The sequence below is a fragment of the Triticum urartu genome, chromosome 7 (assembly GCF_003073215.2).
Source record: "Triticum urartu cultivar G1812 chromosome 7, Tu2.1, whole genome shotgun sequence".
NCBI lineage: Eukaryota > Viridiplantae > Streptophyta > Magnoliopsida > Poales > Poaceae > Triticum > Triticum urartu.
Window position 1 is genome coordinate 725,447 of NC_053028.1, and position 7,822 is coordinate 733,268.

At 41.6% G+C, this 7,822-nt stretch overlaps 1 long non-coding RNA gene across 1 annotated transcript; it reads left to right on the plus strand.

Annotated features, from left to right (window-relative positions):
- Positions 1–216: 216 nt before the first annotated feature.
- Positions 217–6,823, plus strand: LOC125524918. Its single transcript, XR_007291052.1, has 2 exons — positions 217–4,839; positions 4,926–6,823. It is a non-coding gene; the product is annotated as an uncharacterized LOC125524918 (long non-coding RNA).
- The last annotated feature ends 999 nt before the right edge of the window (positions 6,824–7,822 follow it).

Genomic DNA, 7,822 nt, shown 5'->3' on the forward strand with positions numbered 1-7,822 from the left:
CACAACTTCACCAAAAGTCGCTAAGACACCTGCCCCACGGTGGGCGCCAACTGTCGTGGTACTAAGTCTGACAGTAGATTAGGGGGTAGGTATGAAGAGGCAAGATCCTAGCTATGATGTGTTGTTGACAAGAGTTTTACGAGTTCAGGCCCTTCTCAGAGGAAGTAACAGCCCTACGTCTCGGATGCCCTGAGGCGGTCGACTGGATTATATGAGTGTGGTATTACCGGGGTGCGAACCCTTGTGCCAGTGGAGGGGGGTGGCTTATATAGAGTGCGCCAGGACCCCAGCCCGCCCACGTTACAAGGAGTTCAATGTACATAAAGAGAGAGAACGTTATAGGTAACGTCTACAATAAAGTGCTATTAGTGATCGTTAAGTATATGGGTAAACGCCCGACCGTTGCTGCGCGGAGTGGCTTTAGGTCTTCTGCACGTCGAGTGGTTTAGTCGTCGAGTGACTTAAATAAGGAGGGGTCTCCGAGTGAATGATAAGTCGAGTGGATTGCACTCGAAACCTTTGTTGGGCCCTCTCTATTTACTCTTGAACTTCTTTGCTTTTAGGACAAGGGCCTTAGGTAGGACGTATAGGTCAAGGTTATTACCCTACCCCAGGTCTATGTCCTCATCAGGGCCAGGTGCTATGATTGATGTTCTGCTCCCCAAAAGGACTAATGCCATTCGCGCTTACACCAAACCATATGTTCCTTGCGTCAGCTGCAAAGTCTCCACTGCGACCCATCAGCGGGTGCTCTCAACTCTCCGTCTTTCTTACAGTCTTCTTTGTGCCATCGCATCAACTTGGCATGCTCTTTGTTTTTGAACAGACGTTTCAGCCGTGGTATTATAGGAGCATACCACATCACCTTGGCAGGAACCCTCTTCCTGGGGCGCTCGCCCTCAACATCACCAGGGTCATCTCGTCTGATCTTATACCGCAATGCACCACATACCTCGTAATCACCGCGGTACAGGATGCAGTCATTAGGGCATACATGTATCTTCTGCACCTCTAATCCTAGAGGGCCGAGAACCTTCTTTGCTCCGTACGTACTGTCAGGCATTTCGTTATCCTTTGGAAGCTTCTTCATCATTGTTTTCAGTAGCTGCTCAAATCCCTTGACAGATACACCATTCTCGGCCTTCCATTCCAGCATTTCCAGTGTGGTACCGAGCTTTTTTTTGCCATCTTCGCAATTTGGGTACAACGGATTTTTGGGATCCTCTAACATGCGATCGAACTTCAACTTCTCCTTTTCAGTCTGGCATTCTCTCTGTGCATCAACAATGATCTGGCGAAGATCATCATCAGGCACAGCCTCTGGTTCCTCTTGATCTTCAGCTTCCCCCATTGCAGCATCACCTTATTCAGGGGGCACATAGTTTTCATCATACTCTTCTTTTTTGTTGTCTTCCATCATAACTCATGTTTCTTCATGCTTGGTCCAAACAGTATAGTGTGGCATGAAACCCTTCTCAAGCAGGTGGACGTGAAGGGTTTTCGACGAAGAGTAAAACTTCGCATTCCCACAGATAGGGCATGGACAACACATAAAAACCATTATGCTTGTTTGCCTTAGCCACTTCGAGAAAATTACGCACGCCCTTAATGTACTCGGAGGTGCGTCTATTACCGTACATCCATTGTCGGTTCATCTGGGTGCATTACATATAATTAAGTGTGTCAAAAACCATTACAGAACATCATGAATAGAGAAGTGACCAAATTAATAGAAGTTCATCATCACATTAAAACCAAAGTACTGTAATGATCAAATGTTATTACTGGAAAAATAAATACATAAAGTTCATACATAGTTCTCATAGAACAACATATAGCTCTCTAGCTAGAGCATCTAATTAAAACATACACTGAGATTATCGCAACTAAGGTAACAGTTGATCCAGTAGTATAATGATACCAAGCCTCATTATCAATGGCATATTTTCTTATCTTTCTAATCTTCAGGCGCATTGCATCCAACTTGATCTTGTGATCATCGATGACATCGGCAACATACAACTCCAGTTTCATCTTCACTTCTTCAATTCTTTTCAGTTTTTCTTTCAAATACTCGTTTTTCTTTTTCAACTAAATTTAAATTCTCGACAAGAAGTTCTATGTCGGTTCGAATTTCCGATTCACATACCTCCTAGATAAAAACATCTATGTCACGTTGGTCGGCATAATTGTCATAAACACTAAATGAAACAAATAGTTATAAAAGATAATATACCACATCCGAATCATAGACAGGACGACGGCCGACGGGGGTGGATACCAAAACCATCGCTCTATATAATAACAAACAATAGTATAATTAATAAAACTAGCAAAGTGGCCCGCTCGATGCGCGGGCTAGAACTTTAGAAACTTTAATAATGAATCTTGGACTCCATATAAACATACACAAATGGTTAAAGAGCAATCAACGAATGCATACCTATCAACCTCTTTACAAACACCATTAATATTGTCATAAATATTTTCAACATATTTATGTTTCCAAACGTGTTTTCAATATATATCTTGTCATGGCGATGCTTGATAACACTTAACTGTTTGTGGTTGAATTGTCTTGACCATGTGAGGAAAGATCGGTAGTTGGATGGAACAAACACAAAAAAATGTGTACTCATCAAATTTTTTCAATTTATATGTTCTCATCGTGATGCTGATAGCATTTATTTATTTGTTTGTGGTTGAATAAGTCCGTGCATAGGTTATGTGATGGTTTCAGTGCACACCATCCAATCATTTTGTTTTTGTCGATCAAGACCAGATCTAGCACTATATTCCTATAAGTAGTTAAGATTTTCTTTACTATTCATCCATTTCCTTTGCTTTATCCTGAGTAATACAATCAATGATTAAATCCTTCTGTTCGTGTGCTTGTAGGGGAAAGACCATCTTTTGTATTGAAATAATCAGAATTAGAATTACAGTCCTATATTAATATTATTTATTGTTCAATTATGGTGCTAGATTTAATATGCCTTTGTAAGTCATAGAGACAATGTTCTATGGAGGACATATATATGGAAGCTACTTCATAAAAATTTAGTGCAGAAATGGAAAATATGTAATAGTAAAATAACAACAATACTATAGAAGAATGAAAATACCATGAGAGGTAATTTAATTAGAAGCATGCACAAGCATATTCAATGTAGGCAGAATGACGCGAACATTTGCGCAAACTGATGCTTAATTTGACCCTAGGTAAAATTTTGAACAGAGGTCAAATGGTAAGTACAAACACATTATAACAATCTATAAATTGTATGTATATATGGTAAGAATGCTAAAAACGTGTCAAATTCTAACTAAAGAGCTATATAAATTATATAAATTGTAACTACAGTCATGTTAATATCCCCTCAAAATCATGATGAACATTTTGAAGTTGTATAGCACTTTCAAACCTTCTACAATTTTCTGATATTTTTTTAGGAAGCATAGCTCCTGGAATTCGTCATCATTATGCACTGCAACTGATCTATACATTTGGATGCAGCAACATTACAGGCTTATCGCATGTCTCTACATAATGTGAATAACATTATGAACAATTGTGGGAATTGTCTAAAGCAGGTTTTGCATAGGAAGTGAAGGGAATAGGAAAGTCGAGCCATTCTTATACTGATATGATTCCGCTTTTTCAAAATTGACGAAACTACCAATAATGAAGACAAATATATGATCTACCACTTGGATTGTTTGCATTCACTGGTAACATAGGAAACTCACACATTACTTTGAACTTCTATACTTAACACTAAAGTAGTGAATATCATGTTCTGATGTAGGAATTACAGTAAAATTAATCGTGTTAAGGTAACTCCAGTAGAATGAAGGTAATCCTGCCATAACTAAACAATCTACAATCACATCATCACCTTAACTGGTAGCTAAAAAGGACACATATACTGTCCACTTAACCATATGCTCGTTATAATGGCCTGATTTATCCTTATATCATAAAATCTACACAAAGCAATTGGTCATTAATACATGAAATTTTATTCACTTCTTCTACATCGATTCTTGGAAATAGTAAATTATCCCGGTATAATTCTTTCCATATAATGTGTGAAAACTACATGGGAATTATGAGGTAGTTAGAGGGTTAGTGCAGGCGAACAAACAGGAGGTCACCGTGGATTGTCTATAGTCAACCCTGTCAGAAAATATCCGTATTAGTTCCTTAATTAACCTCGTCGTCGGTGCCGCTTCCTCGTTCCAATCACCAGTGTATCCCCGCGTACTTCGTGTCAACATGTTCGTTTTTTGAGCCCTATTAATTTCTCAAGGTGCAATACATACAGGTGCAAAGCTAGCCAAGAGAAACATCAATTTATGTCTCCAGCAGCTTGTGGCCTGTTGTGATAGCGAAAGGTTATCACGATGTTTAGGAGAGAGCTGCTCAGAGAAACGACCAGTCAGGTATGGAGTCTATGGCAAGCTGCACATGTAGTGTCTACGGCAAGCTGCACACGTAATTCTCAACCTAGCTGATCTCTGCGTCCATGTCATGGTCGAACTGCAAGCCAGGAACTACAGTACGCACGACTCATGATGTACGCAGTACGCACTGATGTGAGCTGCTAGGCTGCTACTTTCATGTTCTTTTAGTGAGGTGCGAGCTGATTGTGCGTTGGTTGATCTTCATCCGTCCAGATGCAAACTCTGCCTATTGGCTTGCCTTCCCAATCACGCAGAAAAGAAAAATACTCTACAGTCTCTACTCCAATCAGGCCTATTGCAAAAAATAATTTCTCCAGTCCAATCAAGACTCCAATCATGTATTGCATCGATCAGTCAGCAGCTTCATGCAAGGTAAACGGAGACACGCCCTTACAACTATATCTGGCATGCATGTCCGTTACATCGGGCAAGATGACTTCTGCTTTCACATATACCAGGTGATCGAGCAAGGTTATGAATATAAAGTCAATATGTGAGGAAGCTTCATATCGAATGAACCTGGCTCCTGCCGACAGCAAACCATTGGTATATCTTGTAGCAAGCCGCCATGTGCTGGAGCGTCTTCATGTCCGACAGGGTCGCCGGCTGATTTTCATGGGCACCAAATTTTGTAGATTAGGGGCGAGATTAGTTTCCAATTTTCATCGTCGGCTTCTACGTTGTTACCAATAAAACAAACTTAGAGGCCACCTCTAGCAGGTCCCCATACATGACCTTCCTCCATGACAATTTCTCGCCGGTCCTCTACCTGAGCAGCAAACATATTCCTTTTTGATTCTGGTTGAGATCCCATGATGAAGGCCTTGCTAGGAAGCAGATAGTGGATGACCCTAAACAATTTGGAAAAGAAGTCTGAGTATATTACCTCAGTTGCAGCGGATTGGCTTTGTGTACGTGTTGGATTGGCGCTCTTCCTTATGGCTAGGACGTACGGGCCACGGCCTCTTCCTTATGGTTAGGACGTATGTTGCCGAGGGCAAGAGCATGGCTGTGGAGAAGGGCGGCGGCAATCCTAATCATCCTAATTTTTTCTGTTTTCTTTTTTTTCGTAAGGTTGCCCCTGTATTCTTTTTCTTTTTAATAGGGTTTCTATATACTGCCTTAGCTTGGGCGTGGTGGACAGGAGGAAATTGATTGGCTAGTGGTCGGATGTTTATAACCTTTATAATGGCAATGGTGGGTAATATGTTTATAACCTTTATAATGGCAATGGTGGGTAATTTTTTCACTTAATTCTAATCTAATGGCTATATAATTTCAGTCAAGAAAATAAACGGTTGGATGTTTCTGTTTTTTGTGGTAATTTCTAGATTATTTTCTTTTTTTTTGGTGAACCCATCAAATACTTTTTATATATAATAGATATCTCTATGGACTAATGGTTGTCTTGAGTTATATTTGAAGGATTTGTCCATAGGATTTTCTTGAAGTCCATGTGTTGGTTTTAAGGAGTTTATGAGATGACCAAAGTGGTATTCTAGGATCTATCCAAAGATTGGTCATGATGGAGTTGAGCTTATTGCAAGTATGTCTTAAAGAACAAGAAGATTGTGTGAACATTCATGTTTACCTTCAAGACATCATCTTTATATGATACAAGGTTGATCAATACTAAGTCAAAGAGTGGATCAAGTTGATCAACACACAAAGCGTACAAGATGTACCAAGCGGGATCAAGTGATCTCATGGTATGCTAAGCATTGTCCATTGCGCTTTGTGTACTAACCCGGGTTCTATGTGAGAGTTCCTTCTGGGGTTAGGTTTGGCTCCATGGCATGCATCAAAAGGAAGATATCGTACAACCCATGGAGGATGGCATCAAGTGGTGATCGTCATCAAGATTGCAGTGTGGAAGTTCAAGTGGAGCATCACGAAGAGATCATGCTTGAAGCTTGCCGTCCATTGTGGTGACAATGGACTTGTGAAGATGTGCCGAAGGGTGGCTCACCCATAGTGGAGTATGGGGGAGCAATCTACTAGTCTTCATCGAGCAGGCCCAATTAAGAAAGGTGGTCCATATTGAGGAGGTCAAGTCCGTCATCATCTAGCTCAAGTGGACTATGCACAAGGCAAAGGTTTGCCCTTGATAGGTTTTCTATTTTACCGGTCTCATGATGGTAGTTGGGAGACCGGGTTATAGGATCAATAGCCGTACTATCAAGGGGGGCTCTCGAATGAGTAGCTTGATCGTATCCTTTGTTGAGAGCTCAAACCATTGCATTCTTGCATCATCTTTCTTGGTTCTTGTTTGGCCTTTGCTTTGAGACTCCTTGAGCTTTTGGTCACCTTCATGACAAGTTCAATTTCATCGAGAACCGATTTCGGTTGCTTCTTCTATTGTGTTTTCGGTGTTGGAGGTTTTACCGGTCTTATTCGAGGTAGGGTTCTCACCATTTTCTTATGGGCCTTTTCACATTTGCTTCTTATTGTTATTTCTATCAATATTGTGTTAGACCATGTCATTAGCTTTCCAACAAACTTGGTTTTGTTAAATTCGGAGTCCGTTTGTAGAAGTTGTGGTAGTTTTGGTGTCCTGAAAAGGCTGCAGCGGTACTACCGCGGCTACTACCGCTTGAGAGGGGATGTAATTTTTTACTTCCGCTCCAAGAGCGGTACTACCACTCCAGAGCGGTACTACCGCGGCTACTACCGCAGCTACTGCCGCTCCAGACCAAAATCTCGTATTAAGTCCAGCGGTGGTAGGCACGGATGTATTTTTTAGTACCGCTCGCAGGCAGTAGTACCGCTACCCTTTGCGGTAGTACCGCTACCCCTAGCGGTAGTACCTCTCCCCTGAGCAGTAGTTCCGCTCTGTGCGGGCTGTGAGCATAACGGTTGGATTTTTCCCCACCTATAAAAGGGGGTCTTCTTCCCCATTGAACCTTATCCTTTGAGCTCGTGTTGTTCCCCCATTGTTGACCTTCTTCGAGCTTGCTATCTCTCAATCCCTCCATGGATTCTTGCTAGTTTTTGGGAGAAAAGAGAGAGGAGATCTAGATCCACATTTCCACCAATCACTTTCTCCTCTATGTGAGGGGAACCCCTTGGATCTAGATCTTGGAGTTCTTCGTGTTCTCTTCTTCGTTCTTCCTCTCACTTTCCTCCTAGCATTAGTTGCTTTGGTGGGATTTGGGAGAGAAGGACTTGGGCACTCCGTGTGTCCTTGCCATTGCATTTGGTGCATCGGTTCGAGTTCTCCACGGTGATACGTGGAAGTGAAGTTTGAGAAGCTTATTACTCTTGGGTGTTTGGGCACCCTAGAGCTTGTTCCTCTTGGGTGCCTTGGCGCCCTAGACGGTTGGTGGTGCGCGGAGCTCAATCATTGTGGTGTAAA